Raw genomic sequence first — 18176 nt, forward strand, 5'->3', positions numbered from 1 at the left:
TAAGATCTGCAGGCATACACAGATTAGCTACTATATCTTTTCCTTCTTTACATGCTATGAAGAATAACCTCCCAAACCAAATTCAGAAGTTGAAGCCAGAATGAAGGCTGAACTGAGGAATTATCAGAATTCTTTGCAAATATTTTTTATGTCCTCCCAGTCATACAGATTGGACATTCCCATCTATCCACCTCAGCCGCAAAGAGAACCATGTACTTACACCATGTACTTACAGTGCACACAGCCATAACCTCATAAACAACCGCACAAACCCAGGGCAGAAGCATGTGTACAACACCTGCACGCTCACACCCTGCGCACAGGCGCTCAGAGAGACGCTAAACGCAAGCACATGGGTTACATATAAATATATGCACTAGGATACAGCACATGGACATATGGTATGCATGTGGCTCGTACCCACAAAGTATGTATTTGAAACTAACAGGTTTATTTTCCTTTTCTCTTTACTGGTCCTGGCCTGGGAACTTCTAGTGTCCCAGCAGCAGTTGCAGTGTCCCTTACTCCAAGTTGTAAGACATTTGGGCCACTGAGTAACACCAGCCAGATTTAAATGGGAGATCCTCATGGTCTGCTCTTGTGCACATCAAAGCAGACTGTAATAATAAAGTTTGTCTTTGCTTTCCTGCCTCTCATTTCAGTTGCAGGAGGTCTTTGCAGCGCATAGGAACAGAAATAATGCAATCCCTTGCCCTGCTGCTGGAGGGAAGGCAACGCAGTGCTAGAGCAGCTGGGAGCAGTGTAAGACCGTGCCAGCCCAGAAAGCACTGCGCATCCCAGGACGTAGAACATGCCCTGTCCCGTGGGCTGGAGGCAGTCGAAGGAAAGAGAGCAGCCCCGAGCCGGGTTCGTGATGCCTGGATGGTCCCTGCCTGCCCAAGCTTCTCCACAGGAGGAATCTCCACTTTCTATGATATATGGTTCTCTACACAACACTTAACGATAATTTGGAAATACCAATCCAGCATACCCTAGCAATGTTGTATTGTCAACTTTCCAAACATTTATTTCAAGGTGAGCTGGCTGGCAATTTTCTAAACTTTTCTTTCTGAGAAAGCCATTTTCCTAATATTCTTTAGATAACCTTAAATTTTTCTTTAAAAAAAAAAATCTCAGCTTTCAAAATGAAAATGTATAGCTTTTACCCTGTGTGCGATGAGTGCTCTACCTTTTCCTCTGCCTTCTCTCACCTCTTCAGTGCAAAACCATGAGAAAGTAGAAGAACAAGATAGCAGGAAAGAAAGGATACAAAACCAACCAAAATCAGAACCAAAACCATAATTTCAAAATTATTTTTCTTATTTTTATGTGTTTTCTACTGAAGATGCCAAAAACAGTTCCTTTTCACAAAACAAGTTTTAAAGTAACTATTAATAAAAATAGTCATTTTTCCTAACAACCCACATCTGGCCTGGCTAATCCTGAAGGCACCTGACATTAGACGAGCCACGGGACCCTTGGCTCAGCAGTGATATTTGTCATTAGTCCAGGAAGAAACCTCGAACTGGCAGAATTTTCATTCTCTGCATACGCGAACACACACAGTGTGACCACAGCCTGGAAACTCCCCAAGACGACAAATGAGCTGAATCCCAGATTTCATTTCAAAGCCAACCTCAGAATTTCCATGGTGCATTGAACCCTCCAGCCTTACATTCAGAAATCAATGAGGTGACACTGGCATAGAATAAAAATAATGTAGTGACGAAAAAGGGCCCTAAAGTACTTAGCAATGACATTTTAAAACAAAATACCATGCGAAAAAAATGCAGTCGAATGCCCTTTAATCTCCGTGACTCTGCAGTGTCGGTCTAATTAAACCCTCAGCCTTCTGCTGAGTTAGAGCTACACCCACTGAAAAAGAATGCCCTGTGATAGACATTACGAGGTGACCTCCTCCATCCCAACATCTGTATAACTGCCCTTAGTTCTAATGAATGCACGTGCTGGAAGAATGACGGGATTTCCTACAAGCTCAAATTCACCCCATAAACTGCAAAGCATTGCTAATGTTTCTGTCTGTCCTGCTAAAATCCTGTCCCTGGATCAGAAACGCAGAAGAAATGAGCTTAGACCCCTCGACTGAAGTTCCTTGCAGTTCCCTTAATATAAATCTAATGCAGAAATAATGGCAATTTATAACCCAGGCAGCCAGAAAGCAGTGAAATGAAGCAAGTGGCCAGTTTATAGCCTCAACAGTGCCTCTGAGACTGAAATTCAATTTCTGGCCCCAGAGGGTAGTTTTGGGAGAGCGATACCACCTTGCACGCATTCCTGCTCCGCACCACTCCCACCCCCAGCACGCAGACCTGTCAAGGCTCGCACTCTGAGCGTGAAACCCTTTCCCTTGGCCACGGCCTCTTGCTCATCCACCTGAGCAAACTCGTGCATATTCATGGTCTGCTGCCACTGATGCCTCCTTCACTGGGACACCAGTGACAGCGCAGCTGGCCACAAGCTGGTCACCCACCAGTTGCAGGGAGGAGCTTGGGAGAGCTGCCATAGAGCACGGTACCACGCTGCTAAAATTTCTGACCCCGGCAGCAGCTTCATTTGGCACGCTCTCTCCTGTCACGGGACTCAGCATGTTTGGGGACACACCTTTCACACAGCTTGACACCATTTCCCCTCTATCCCCATCCATGTCTCTGTGCAGCTTAAGAGCTCTGCCATATTACATTTTAACAGATCAGTAATACTAATGACCTTATGACTAAAATGACCATCTCTCTCCCAAAGAACCCCTTGCCAGTAAGGATTCAATGGTCTTACTGGGCATAATACCAACAGGAAACAACCCTACTTGCTTCAGGCAGAAAAGAATAAGGACTGAGGTTTGTCCTTCTCACACGTATTTACCTTTGAACATTCCTATTACTCTGCATTCTCATTTCACATCCAGACTGCCAATGCCCCGCTTCGTGCTAGACACCATTCAAATACCTTGCATAGAAACCTTAGAAAGAATAAACAGTAATAAAAATGTGTTAAAACACACCCCTGCTTGCAGTAGAGATCCATAATCACAGACCACCCCTAACACAAAGGTCTTGCAATCCAGTCTGAGAAAAAGGTGAAGAGACATTTCTCAGGTCACACAGCAAGACAAGGATGGACTAGAGAAGACTTGCCTCCTTCAAGTCAGTCCTGCTACAACTACTCGCCCTTCCTGAGGCCAAGCTGCCTCTCCCAGGAGGTGAATACACCCAGTCAGCCCATTTTGCAGACAGTTGCAAAAAGGTCAGGCTCCCCGCACCTTTTTGATGAAGAACTAGTCTGCCGCAAGCAAAGACGGAGGCAACAAGACAGCAAAGAGGAAGTAAGGGGGAAAGCTGGCTGGAGCGGTTGCACACACAGATGGGATCATTCACTGATGGGCACACCAAATGCCTTGCTATGCTATGAATATTTTTAAGTACAGTCAGATTTTTCAAAGCTGTTTTGGAGGCTTGAGGCCCAAGTCTCCTATTTAAAAGTGAACCTCCACACCTGGCTTGGCAAAATGAATACGTGTTTCACAGGTAGGTGCTCCTGGCTTCCTCCTCTGTGCACCTCTTGGGGAAAGCGGGCACTGGGGGGCTGCAGAAGGAAACAGCAGCCCACAGCACCCAGCCAGGTCATCTTATTGCCAGGAGCGGGGCACTGGGACGGCTGTGGCTGGCAAGGGGGGAACCTGTAGCAAGAAAGCAGCAAAGAGCAGCCAACTTCTGTGCTGGCACTGCTTAAGCAAGAAGCGAACATGTGTCCACAGCCCACATTGCTCATGATTTACACCGACGTGAATAAGATCAGAACCAGGCCCTTGCGCTTTGTTACGACAGTAAACGCAACAGGGAGCTTAGCCTCTCCTCCTCAGGGTGTATGCCTTCCCTACCCCTTTGTGGTACCAGCACAATAAATAATGCATTCCTGGAAAAGGAGATCCAAGGAGGTTTCCATAAACAATTCAGGACTTCTCCTTTAAAAACCTCCGAAATATTTTCTTAATGGCTGAGCCATGTAAGTCATTAGGTTTCTGTCAGTGTGCTCAATACATATGTATGTGCCAGAGACCAGAATCCTGGTGGAGTCTGTACTGCAGGACATCTATAAAAGAAAATTACAGTTTAAGTGTCCAAAACAATGATCTGTGGGTGGTCCTCTGGTTAGCAGATGGGTTTCTACAGTGCATATATAGCTATTAGTAACAAACACCTCCTTGTTTTTGTCTCAGTAGCCTCTGCACATGAAGAGGAGTTAGTGCAGAGAATTCACTGCCTACAGATTAGTAGTTCATATATCTTTGCTGCATAGAGCGTGCAATCCTACCTGTGCAGGTCTGATAGGTCTAATAGCACTTTCACAAGTCTAATAGCATTTTCACTCAAAATGAAGCTACTTGTAGAAATTTATCAGTGTAAAATAACACACAAAAACCAACCCACCCTCTGCTCTCATATGGCATTATGTCTTCCAGGCGAAGCCAAACCAGAACAGGGTAGGGTGGAAAAGCTAGTTAAAACACCTTTTCCTTTGATACATGGAGACACACATACAGCCAGCTGGATGTCGCCTGCTTGACTTACCAGCTTTGACTACAGATAACAGTGCAGAGCCTCTTCAGTGTAAGGTTTCTTTCAAAAAGGCCATGAAATATCACCTTGAACTTCCCAATTTCAGTTTAACCTGAATAACGTTGCTCTTCTGATTTGGAGCGTGGCCCAAGGAACAGTTGCACAAAGTACATCAAGGTGGAGAGAAGCACGAGGGATGCAGACAGGGAAAGGGCTGTCAGGAAGGTCAGAAACGTTTTAAACCAGATTTGCACCTGCAGAAATTGCATTGTGGAACCACGCCCTGAGGGTAACCAATGTATCCGTGTCTTCCCACACCTGCAGGGAATCTGAAGTTTGGCTTCCCTACTTTGTTCATCAAAGTGCTAACTGGAAGCCTGCTCACAAGTGTTATGACTACCAGGAGCAGCCCAGTAGCTTAAGTACACCATATACTAACTGGCTATTGGGATGAGTAGTGATGTATGCATACGTTAAGTTTAATACAGACTTTTGGAGAAACTAAAAAGTGGCAGGATATGCCACTTCTCAGCAAGCATTTGGGAGCTGTTAAGTGACAAGTTCAGAATAAGGAAAGACCTGCAGCCACGGGAGGTCGTCAGTTTTAAGGAAGCCACTGTGACTCTTGGTCCCAGGCTCTGAGAGGGAAAACCCGCCAGCAGCAAATGTAGTCACAGAAAAAAGTAAAAATTTGGGGTCCTGAGTCCAGAGCCTGCCCCATGAGTGGGAAGAACCAAACTGTACCCTTCAAAAAGGGAAAAAAGGGCACTAGGGCAATAAAGGCTGAGGGGATGCACGCAGCCTGGCCGGAGGGAGCAGATGCACAACTGGCACCGCGACCAGGAGCACAGTAATCTGTTACCATCAATTATTTCTCCCTTGATCCTTCTGGCAGACACTTTGGGAACAGGGAAAGAGTTGGGAGCCGTTAAGATGTAAAGGTGTACTCTTAGGAGAGATTAGCTAATGTGGTCTAAGGCAAGCGGAGGTGGTGTCTATGCACCAGATGGCCGGATGGCGCAGGGATACCCGCTCCCTTCGGGTGAGCGAGCTCAGGTTTCAGCAACGGGCTGGCCGTCACCAGCACTGTGCTCAGCAGGGGCTGATGGATAAACTGAAACCCAGGATAAATTAGCCACCACTGAGCTCTCTGTTGTGCTAGCTAGACCGCTACCAGCATCTGCATGGTTAACTGCCTACGTTACGCTGCCAGCTCTGCTGTTATTGCCGTACGGACATGTTTCCACCAGAAAAAAATGACTAGACAGTGCAAAGGGTAACAAAGACTTTGGTGCTGAAGCTCTGCTAATCCCCTGAGAAAGCACTGCTGTTTTATAGCTCTTACCTAATAGTGTGATGGCTAGGATAGATCACCTCTGGCCAACTCGTAAAGAGCCGATCATCTCCAGATCCAGGAGCTGGCTGTGCCGTATCACTTTTCCGACCATAATTACACATTAAAGAGAATATAATGAAAGATATTTTGCAAAAGCTTAAAAAATCAAGCGGATGACAGGCTTCTGGAGGAAGTGGAGCTGCCTGCCTCTGAAGGCTCACACCTGCTGGGGAGAGCTAGGAGGGAAGGAGAAGGCTTTAACCCACACATGCTCTGAGGCACGTGGCTGACAAGTGGCCACAGCATCCCCCAAATCCACTACAACGCCTGGATACAGCCCAGACTTCTCTGTATGTGAACACGGACCAGTGATGAAAAGACAGGGCAGAGATACACCAAGCAGTGTTGTTCTGCGTTTCCACAAAGAAATGTTGCCTTTCACAGGGCTTTCGAAAATTCAGCTGAAATGACCATCTGGCCTCTTGAAACTTTCTGTCCTGCCTCCATGGTTCTTTGAAGGGTGAAAATTAACTGATTCTAGTGTATAGTTCACTGTATGGACTATCAGAGATTACTCTGTCTCTCTTGGCTTTAATCATTAATTAGGCCACAAGGACCATTGTTGGAATGGGGCATTTTGACCAAAAAAGTACTGAAATTATGAATATTCTAAAACACTCGCTCCAAAGTGAATCAGTTCATAAGCACTTCCAGGGCACGCAATGTCTCGTCCTGCAGAGCATTTCTTAAATTTTCCGTCTGGGAGTAAACCTAGAAGATGTCATCAGTCATTTCTGAGAAGTGAGGGTGTCATTAGCATGTTGCTTTAATTGTGTTTTAAATATTATATTAAACAATTTTTTGTACATTTCCTAAGAAGAGTCTTCTTTCATGAGATGTCCCAAGTCTCATGTCAACTTACTGTGGCTCAGATGTGTAGTGAAATCCAATTAGCACATTCCAAACTTCATTTCCACTGAAACACAATCAATTGTAACTTATTTTCAAATCACGCTGCTTTCTCTAATTGTTAGCTCTGGCCTCTGCTGAATAGGTGGTTAAGCAAATTATTCCATCTCACATATGAAAATTGTCCTATTTATGCTGGCAGCTTTCATGGTTACTGATGAGGTTTCTTGAGCTAATGAAATAATGAAAACACAAAACAGATTTACCTTTCTTAATAAGGAAAAAGATAATGAACTAAAATTAAAATTGAAACTCTCACTATACACAGAGTTACTGTAATATCGTTTCTGTTTTAAATTAATGCCTGTGCTTTTTTATTTTATTTTTTACATGCCAGTGACAAAGCATTGTAAGGATGCTTTTACTTTATTGCATTTTTTATAATAGAATTATGGGACATACAATTTTGGTGACTTCTCTCTTCCGTGTGATAGGCACACGTGAAAGGGCAACACTTTGATTAGACTCTGTGCTGGACTTCAGGGGGATCCATCATTGAAAGGGAAAGGGGAGGGTGGATGAAGGTGGCTTTTGGTCACCTTTGCATCTTTCTGTCCATGCCTTGATGCTGGGCTGGCACCTTCCTGGTGCAAATCTGCTGGGATTTGCATTGCTGGAGCCCTGCAAAGCAAGCCAGGCTCCTCGCTTGCCCACTGCCTTGCTCTGCTTCCCAACCTGTGCCGGTGATATGGCTCATGAGGAAGATTTGCCAAGGAGAAACACAGCCACGTTTTGCCTAAAATTCCCATCCTCTCACCCCAGAGCCAAAGAGGGGAGGAAACCTCAATGTGCTTGTGTCATCTGTCTAGCAAAGCCTTCTTGCTTCTTCTAGTTTACACATACTGAGCTTGAAATGGTCTAGCAATATTTTTTTGCTCATTCACTCATGGACCCATGGGGAGGCTGAGGACTGGGTCTGTGGGACTCCAGCTAACACTGAGCCTGTGCTTGATGCCACACTGGGTCGAGCCGGGAAGGAGCCCGGTCGCAGCCACACAGGCTGTAACAGGAGATAACCCCCTGGCACCACTTCAGAGCTGGGACCCTACAAGTATGCAGCCCCTCTGTTTTTCAAATAGGTATTTCTAGAGCTGAGAGCCATCAGTTTTCAGTGTGGGGATATCTTGGCTGGGAATACAAAATCTGAGAAATTCAGTACGGGGCAACTATCAGGATACATTAGTATTTCTGTCAAATAACCTGGACAGCAGGGCCAGGAGATGCTGCGTGTGTCCACACCATGTGGGTTGAAGTTTCACAGGGTTACCAGCTGGATCCTGAAATCGTTCCTTAAACTCCTCTCAAAGTCAGTGAAGTTTGCTGGAGGAAGGACAACGAAGAGGAACAACAGCAGAGCCCAGTGCTAAGGCACCTGGGTGCTCCGGGGTCCCAGCGCTGGCACATCATGCAGTGCCCCTGCTTTGCTGTATTAGGAAATTGCTGCAAAAGCCCCTCAGGCTCCCCCTCTCCCACTGAGCTCTCAGCTCACACATCCCTTCCACGTGCTGCAGCACCCACAGTTTTTTCCTTAAACATAAAATAATTATACATTTCTGTCAATAAATACCATGCCATAAATTAGCAGGCTTGCTGGCTCTCTGCCTGCCACTGGGGGAGGAAATGGCCCCATAAATATTTGTGCAAGACATCAATAAATTTGAAGTGTTGACTCGAGTGCTCAGCTTCCCTATCTGAGACCTGGAGCAGAGCTTCCGGAGTTCACGTGTTTCTGCCACGAGAGGCCAGTGCTGGAGGCTAGCGATATCCCCAAGATGCTGAAACTGGAGATGGAGAGAGAAAACTCTTATAAACCCCTTTGCAAGGTCCCTTCATGTTACTAATCCAGGTGGAAAAGGTCCTTGCAATTCAGACAGGGAAGATTTTAGGAAGGAAAGTGTTCCTCTGGCCTATTGCTGCTCTTCGTTTTTTCTGATTCTTTTGATTTAGCCATTTGTACTGGTCCTTACTACAAAAACACCAGTGCTGTAGAGCTTCACGTGGCCAGACAGTTGGACGACGCCCTCCAGCAAAGCTGCTTTAGGCTGTGCACAAGAACTGGAGGAAGATGGGCCCATGTGATCCTGCTTTGTGCTATACGGCCTCAGGACACAGGGACATCGCTGTCAGGAGCCCTCATGTGCTTCTGAGATCAGTGCAATTTAATCTGGGTTGAAAATACTATTTTGAGCTGGCTCCACTTTCATAATGTTTGAATGGCATCACTTCAAACCGGAGGCTGTTTTGCTGGCATTGTGGTATTATCCCCTGTCTAGGCACATTTAGAAGCTTTTTGACTTCAGTACTGACTTCTCCAGGTTTGCAGTCTTTCTTTTGGGAAGAATAACTCCACTCTGTAATGTTCGCACACTTACACTAGTGCTGGATCCTCTTCTCCAGCTGAACACAGTTTTCATCAAGAGTAGAAAATGTGACCCAGTCATTCAATACTTTTTATTTTTCTTCCTGCTTTGTGTCAATGTGTGTATGTACGCATACGGACCAATCCAGGGACCGTGCCCTGGGGAACAGCTCCACTCCATCCTCAGGACATGGGCCAAGTAATTTACTGAGTCTTTCACTTCTTGTAAATCAAATATTTGGGAGTCTTGTCTAGAAGTGCTCTCTTGCTACTTATGTAAAATACAAGAGTAAGGGGAAAAAATGAGCCTGAAGATGTAAGGAGAAGAGGTGAGCGTCAGGAGGTTCCCCCAGCTCTGCGTGGGACTCCTCTCTTCTACCCCAGAAGATGAGCAGCAGCCAAGAGCACCGTTCAAATGAAGTAACATTGATTGCAAAGACAGAAGGGATATTTTTGTTCCTATACAGGCAACAAACTCTCCTAGTTCTCAGTCTAGGAGGCCTCAAGTTGTGAAAACTAATTAGAAATAATTGTGAATAAAGCATATTTGCAAAACTTGGACTACAGGGTGAAGCAGATGTACTAGGAAGGTACTCTCTCTGCCTCTCTTTCTCTGCTGTTCCCAGCTCACCGTCTAGACTCAGCTCTCCCGGGAAGAAAGAAGGCGAGAAGGCTCAAGGAAAAAAAGAAATAATGAAACTCAAGCTAGCAATTGTCAGATTTGTGATAATGCTAAATTCCATAATTATTATCCAGGCTACTCAGGAAACCATTTTACAAGGCTTAGTAGACATCTGGGAGTGAAGGAAAAGAGATATTTATTAAGCCACTCACGTTTCCAGGTTTGCTAAAACAATTGCTTTATCTCTTAATTTCGTGTGTATTAAGACATGGTTACTGAAACACAGACCTAGAGACACTCTCCGTGAGCACCCCATCGCATCGGGGACCACAGGTTAGCAGTGGCACAGCACAGACTGCATTTCAAGACACCATTTGCTGGCGTCCAGGATAGTCCATGGACCAGCCCGCTCCCCGCGGTGCCATGTGGTTGGCCCAGCAGCTCGCACGGGCACTGCTCCCGGCAGCACGCGGCCGTTTCTCCTGCCAACAGAAAATTCCTGTGTAACGGGGCCCCGGGTACACGCTGGCTCTGTGGTCACAGATTGTTCACGGTTCGGCGTTTTCCCCAGTCCGGCCTGGCATCCCCGGCTTCCGCACTGGAATTTGCCATTTCACTGCAGCCAGGAGCTCAACATCATGTTCCCTCCTCCCTTTTGGGACCTGGCTGAAGATTATTCTTTCCATGTTGTTTTCAACACAAGAAAGAGCACTTTTTTCCCACCCTGCTGCCCATAAAAGAGGAAACCAGGAAGCAGGACAAGAATTCTTCTAAATTTTGGGGGTCCTTTTGTTATTTTGTGATGGAGGACAAGGGCTGGCATGCAGCAATTGGGTTTGTTCCCCAAGTTATGTTTCATGAGATTAATGTTTTAGAGAAAAGACAAAGCACTGCTAGGGAACTGAGACCCCTGAAGAGGCTGTAGGGCTGCTGGCTGGGTAGATGTGTGTACATCAGCTGGGTTCACAGCTAGGGTTTCACCATCAGTAACGTCATTCTCAGCATTTCCCCGCCTTCATCGGCAAGAGATTCAAGCTCACCCCCACCAGTCAGTCCTCCTGGCTATTAGAACATGAATCTTTATGACCCTTGCCCAGATAAACGTTACAACAAATTGGAAAGCTACATTGAAATTACAGCTATAATAAAATCAACCTTATACAACTACTGAAAAGTGGCTGCAGGGAAGAGAGACAAGTGAGAACTCCCAAAAATCATTTGCCTTAAGTCTGCAAACAGCCATTGAGCATCATCAAATTATTCACAGAAGATGGCATTTGTTTTGTTTTCTGTCACATCTGCTTGTCCTAGTTACCATCTACTGCCTTCCTTACACTGGTTTTCTTTCTCTCGTTAAACATTTTTATTTTTTTATCTTAAGAAAAGCAATGTTGCAGAACAGTAAAATTAATGTATAGAGGGAGAAATGCTCACTAACAGGCTTTATGCTGGCAGCATTATGCACAGAAGCTATTTTTCAAAGGGGAAAATTTATGCCACGCTTCCTTGGCCATCAGAGATCACTCACTTGAAAGAGAATTTTTTCAGGCAGGCTGATGGGGAAGGCTGGCGTTATCAGCTGCTCGGAGGAGATACTGGTACCGCACCTGCAGCAACTTTCTGAAGTTCACAACTCAGAGCCCAGCGCTAGACCACAGAAAAAACCAGAAAAGGGCAAGAACAGCCAGATATTATGTCTAACTATCTTGACTCACTAGGGCTCCTATTCTCAATTCGCTGTGACCTTTAGAGCAGTAGAGCTGATACTGAGCAAACAATACGGCTCCATCCTCTTTGGGAAGCCCCCGGTCCTGCCCTCCGCCAGTCTCCGAGCGGTTTGCTCAGCGCTGCCAGCCCCACACACCGCACGGCCCGGCTGGAAGAGCGGGGATGACGCACCAAGTCATTTTGATTTGTGGCATCTCCCTGAGTAGAATGTGCAAAATAAAGACAGATGGTAATGGATAAACTCCAGCGACTGTGAAGCTGCCATTAGCAATAGCTCTCACACTGTGCAGAGCGCCCTCAAATGAACTTCCCTGTGGCCCAAAGTCCCTGGTGACACACAGAGATACTGCAGCTCAGCTTTTAGTGAGAACTTCTGTGCCTTTTACCATTTTACCATCTCGTTTTGCTTTTTTAAAAGTTTTATTTCAGCCTCTTGATCTTCTCTTAAAAGCCACCATTTTCACATGGCTGTTCCTGCAGCCATCCTGTCCAAGTTATTGGTGGTACCTTGGCAAAGCAGGGAGACCTTTCACCTTCAGGGTCTACATGGGAAACCTCCTTCCAAATCGAGGCTTCAAAATGCCCTGGGAGCTGTGATGTTTTTCATGTGTTCCCATCACCAAGCTAATTCCTTAACACCCTTTTCTCCTGGGATTTCTGCAGGGTTACCAAACCATGCTGAACCTCAGCAGAAGGACCCAGGTGATAACCCAGGCACCTTTCTGCCATGGGGGCAGTTTGGCTTCATTCTTCACATTACCTCCAAGTTCAGACACCTGAAGTCCGCAGCTGACATGTATGGTATTTCATCCAAAATAAATGCAGGCACATTAGTGTTTTCTGATAACTTTTTCCTTAAATATATCAATAGAAATTGATTGCTGGTGGTCTTTTCCAGAAATGAAAATATGAGGCAAAAATAACCAAAAAGCAAAAACCATTCTGGGGTAGCATTTTTATAAGGCACCTCTACGGTTTTGGAGCCTAGCTCCCATTTGCAAAAGTAATTTTTTCCACCGTGGATTCAGGTCAGTTTTGAAGAAGAATCCTACCTCACTTACATGCTCTTGCAATTGCTCCCTTCAGCTTTCACAGGTCGGCTCGCTCTGCCTCCTGCACCATGCTGCTGTCCACAGACAGCCAGAGCTGGCTGAAAAGCTGCTGCTGAACATGCATCGCGGCTTTACAAGCAGCATTTGCTGGTGGGGTCATGCTGTGAGCAAAGATCTATTTTATCTGACAGTAAATGGGTTCTCCATTTGGCAAAGTCCGCACCATGTGGGAGCACAGGTATACGGCATGAAGAGAACTGTGGGATGGTTTGACGTAAATTACAAAATCTGAGCCTTTTAGGGAAAAAATATGAAAACGAATGATACAATGAGCACAGTAACCTTTTGGGGGTTTAGTCTGATTATTATTCGCATGGAAGACATGATAAAGGAAATCCCGCACATCTTTTTCAAAGTCCAACTGAGAGTGAACCGGGTGTCCCCAAGTCAGCTCCCCAGTCCACCAGAGGCTCAGTTAAAGCCTCTAGTAGCCTGAATAGCAGATTTCCAAGCCACTCTGGTGAAAGCAAAGAATTTTCTTATATGTGCAAACATACCTGACGATTGGCATAATCCCAACAAACACACATTAGGTCAGTTAAAATATTCCAGTGTATTGACATTAATTCCACAGCTCAGGCCCAAGATCATGTTCTCATTTGTCTGAATAACAGAGCATTTAAATATTCTGTTCAAATATAAAGACTTTCAGCTTATATACGGGGGAGGAAAATCCAGGGGACAAAAGTTTTCCTTGTAGCATGCACCGTGCTGATTTCCAAACCTTGGCAGCCATGAGCACGACAGCAACGGCAAAAGTCTGGCCAAGACAAATCTATAAAATTTGCACTGTACGTACACCTCCTCCGTGCATGAAGGTCTAATAAGCCCAGATACTTTCTGCCTCTCTGAACAGTCGAGCTACAGAGGTTTCCCAACGGATTCTAGCGGGGCCAGGAGCATGGAGACTTTATTATGTAACAACCCACATTATTTAGTGAAAATCTGGAATACACTTTATTAGTTGGGCCTTTGTTTGGTCAGGAAATACCTCCAGACAAATGTGATGACACAGGCATTTTTAATTTGCCACTTCACGTTCATAGCAAATTAGGTGATTTTACTTGTTATTCCCTCCATTAAAAACGACAGGCTGCAAGGTTAGCAGTTTCCCTCAGAAGCTCTTGATGACATTACAGACACACATAGAAAGCACGAGCACATCAGAACGAATTAAGATCACCTCCCTCGCCTATAATCTGAAACACTCCATGTGGTCTCTCTTAGCATCAGTCCCAAATGCCAACGCGCTGGAACAGCATGTGCAAGTGGTTGGAGGTAAGGGAAGGGAGAGGTCAAATTCTGTGTGCTCCGTACGATCAAATTTGTGGTATAAACCCAACAATTACCAGCGAAGCGGTGAGTGAAAAACAAACGTCCTATCTATTACCCAATTTCAAATGCCAATGCGATGCCCCCAGGACTCTCAGTCCTCAGTTATTTTTTTGACATATTTGGTAATGCGACAAGTCTTAATACCTGCTCTCAAATGAAGTTGTTGGGTTTTTCCATTTGTGAGCTCAAAGTAATTTTCATTTCAGAACAGACTTAGAGAAAGGCCAGCTAGGCTGCTGCTGAAGTATAATTTGAGGATGTATTCCTCTGTGAATTACACTTCTGCTTAGGATAAATAGGAAAAAAACGTAGCAGAAATGATGTTAAGTGCAAAATATTTAATCTTGACTGAATATCACTGAAGCAGCTCAATGCAGACCCAAAGGAAACACTGATAAAGACAAAAAAAGAGGAGGGAAAAAAGCAATCCTAGCTTTCTGTACAGCGAGGATTAGGAACTGAAATGTGGCCAGCATAGAAACATGCACTTTTGCTGGACTTCGGTCCAGATAATATAAAAAAAAATTAGAGATTATGTAGAACCGGGTAATAAAAGAGGTAGCCGTGGTGAGTCTGCAACTGCACGTTTTTTGGCTGGAGGTTTAATGAATGAGGCTGAAGGTCTGCCAAACGGCGCAGAACGAGACTGACGCAGCTCCTGGGGTTTGCTTAAAGAGGGGAAGCGTCAGCGGAGGTCTGCGGGCCGGCCACGGCGAGTGGGTGGGAGTTTTATGGAGAACCTGCTGCTCGATCCATTAGCAGCTTGGGACACCTCACCTGTGCACCAACGTCTTCTTGGGAAGCACCAGACTTAGGGCTGTTTGTGTAGGCTGGAGGACACTGTGTGATCCCTCCTCGGTTGCACATTGCTATTTTATGGCCAGCAATGAGGTATGGCTGGGATTTTGAGGAATACCAGGTGTGTGTCGGAGAAACAGATTTGCATGTCGGGAAAGCCTCCTGCTCTTGGGCCCCTAAACCCGGCCGGCTGGGTGGGCCTCCGCCTGCCACCGGCATCCCCAGGAGAGCACGAGTGCTCGCCCGACCGGTCACCTGAGCCAAATGCCACCAACGTGCTGCGGTGTGACGGTGCAGGGAGCGAGGAGGAGGAGGAGGAGCGCAGAGCTCCACGCGGAAGTTGCCTCCCAGGGCCAGGAGCTGCAGACTTTCATCTCCTCCCACCTCCTAACTGGGCTCGAAGCCCATGTATGACCTTTTTTCCCCAAACTGCTCTGAAATTAGGCACCTAAAACTGTCAGTGAAACTCAGGCTCCAATGCACAAGGACTAATCAGGCTGCTCTCTACACACGTACTTTTGAGAAGTACTTTGACAGTCAGTTTTAGGTGCATTTCTGCGCAAAGGCTTTGTATGCTGTTATCGCAAACGCCCCAGTGTGTGACTGGGCAGAGGTGAAAAGTTAGAGGGAGACTTTTTCCTTCAGGTCAAGTGAATTTGGGCTGTGTTTGTAATCACTACTCACAGTTTCCAGGTGCTGGACAGTCACTGGCCCTAGCAAGCAAAGTGTCCTTTCAGAATTCATTCCAATCCCAAAAAGATAATCCCACAATGAAAACGTCACCTCACTAGCAAGGCACACTTCCTTGGAAGCCACCTCAGCAGATGAGACACAGGCGGCTTGCAAATCCTTGTCTTCATCTCTCAGAGGTGCAGGGTCTGCAGGTCAGTGAGGTGTAAGCGCGGCAGCAAGCGCTCGCTCCTCTTGCTTCTGCTAGATGAGGCTAAAATGCAGGAAAGCCCATTCTTGCATTTTTTTTCCAGCTTCAGATCAATAACCTTTATTTTTTAAGCAAGAAGTGCCAGACGTATTTTCAGACATACCTGCCCTGCTGTCACCATGCCTCACCCTCTTGCCACCTCCGCTCTGCTAACTGGCGTGCGGTAAGCACTCTCTGTTGACTTTGTCTGCCCTGCAGTGTTTTAAGCCTATGTATAATTGCTGAGAAACCCTCTCTACCTAAGAGTCAGAGGAGACTCTTTCTTTGTGTTTCTTTTTGCTCAGAAGGGGCTGAAGCAGCAATCTTGACTTAAAGGCTGACTCTGATTGGAAAATAAACAACTATAAAGTACAATAAATCCCATTGAAGAGTCCAGTCAAAACATCCCAATGAACAGCTAATGCTCTGCTAACCAAATCCAGATGTCACTGCCTTGTCTGGCACTAATTGGTTGACTGGAGAGTAAGTAACTGTGTAACCTGAAGGAAATCTCTGCTTCTTGCACTTGGGATGAGTTGCTAAGGCAGCAAATGGTTTGGTTTTGTTGTGTTTCTTCATTTCCTAACTACAGAGGAGTCGCAGGCACCTGCGCTCATTAGGACCTCTGCTAACATCCTCCCTCTGGCAGGACACGCTCCTATTTTAGGCACCTTAAGGCACCTTGCAAAAAGTTGCTCAAAAGCATGAAGCTGCCTTTGACATCTGATGTTCCTTCATTCCCAAACATTTCTGGGTTTATTTGTTTAACCAAAGGACATGCCCTAGCAGATTGCAGCTAAGTTCTTAGATAAAGGTAGTTGCAAATTCCAGCTGGAAGTGTTTGAAATACCGAAGAAAACACCAAAGAAAGCAATTGCTTTCAAATATAATTAAAAAAATAAAATCAGAAGACTGGAGATGAGTTTGGAAATAGAAAGTTGATTTTTTCAAATAAGATTAGTCTGGTGCACCCTAATTCCTACCGGGAAATTCCACCTCTGCCTGCATGATTCTGCGTTGGCAGAGGACACACAAAGTGGCTAACCAGGATTTTCCAATGATGTCTTTAGGTATATTTGACAGGATCATATTATATATTCATATTTTAGAAACGATTCTGTGTCATACTACGAAGCAACGTGTGTGCCTGGAAGGATCTTCTTTGTTTTACCAGAATACTTCCCAGTGCCATGAATCTGCACACATTTACTTACGTTGCTTAACTTCGGGTAAAGATATCTCTTTGGCTTTGGTAGCTTCCATGACATTAAGAGTTGCTTTTCATAATTCATTCTTGGGGGTCTAGTCCTATCCTGAGTGCATAGAAGGAGGTTCTGTGAAAGACCTTCCTAGAAAGTTAGTTAATAAGATTCTGTTAAAAAAAATTACTGTTCATATTCCTTACCATTTTCAATTAGTCAGTAATACTAATTTTATCTTTAATTGACTTTATCAAATAACTTACTAACGTGAATCTTAATACACATTTCTCTTAGCATCACTGACATGTTGTTCATACTTTATAAGAGCATTTTAGAACTATGTAAATTTGCACACCAAAATCTAATTTCGAGGTTCTGCTTACTCATATGTAACTGATTTTTTTAGTGCTTGTGAAAAAAAAACCTCTATAACCTGACCCTCAAATGTCAAAGCCATTTTTTCAGTGGAGCAGTGTACAGTGGAGCATCTGTCCGGACACGTCCAGCCATATCTTTCACTCATGATCTGCAAGCGGATAACACAGGATTTGAAATACAGTAGACAGTTGTGCAAAGCATGAACAATGAAAATTATATCCAGCCTTTAATCCAGGGATTCTGGGCTGAGCTCAGCCTCCGTGGATATACATATCCACTCTACATTTAGTTCCACATATTCGAAAACTGGACGTTCCCCTAGAAGAGTCCCATGGGAGCAAAAGTGGGATTAAGTAGCTTTCTCTCCATGTTTTGCTATTAGTATTACACATGTAATATGCAGTCACATAAGCAACTGTGCTGCACAATCATCAGCAAAGAAACTCATTTCTTCCAAGATACCAGAAGGTTTCACATTTCATGTATCGTCTTTATTTTGTTCTTGGCCTTGGGAGAGAAGGGATGGAAAAGAAGCGGGAGGTTATTCATACACCGTACATTTGGAATCAGAAAAATTGTGATAAACCTTCCTCCTTCAAGTCTGAGTGAGGGACTATTTCCTGCCAACAGGACTGAATGCAAAACCAGCTCCTTCACCAAACTTCTCATTCCATGCTTTTAAAACTGCCAGAAGTGGACCTGGCTTTGGCAATGGTGATACAACGGAGGATTTCTCTCCTGCGGATGCTGGATATATATCAACATAAGTAGAACTACCATCTTGCTGGTACAAAGTGGCACCTGGTAGTAACCTCACAAAAAGGCCGAGGACAAAGCAGGGTCC

This window comes from Mycteria americana, chromosome 14 (genome assembly GCF_035582795.1).
Source record: "Mycteria americana isolate JAX WOST 10 ecotype Jacksonville Zoo and Gardens chromosome 14, USCA_MyAme_1.0, whole genome shotgun sequence".
In the NCBI taxonomy this organism is placed as follows: domain Eukaryota; kingdom Metazoa; phylum Chordata; class Aves; order Ciconiiformes; family Ciconiidae; genus Mycteria; species Mycteria americana.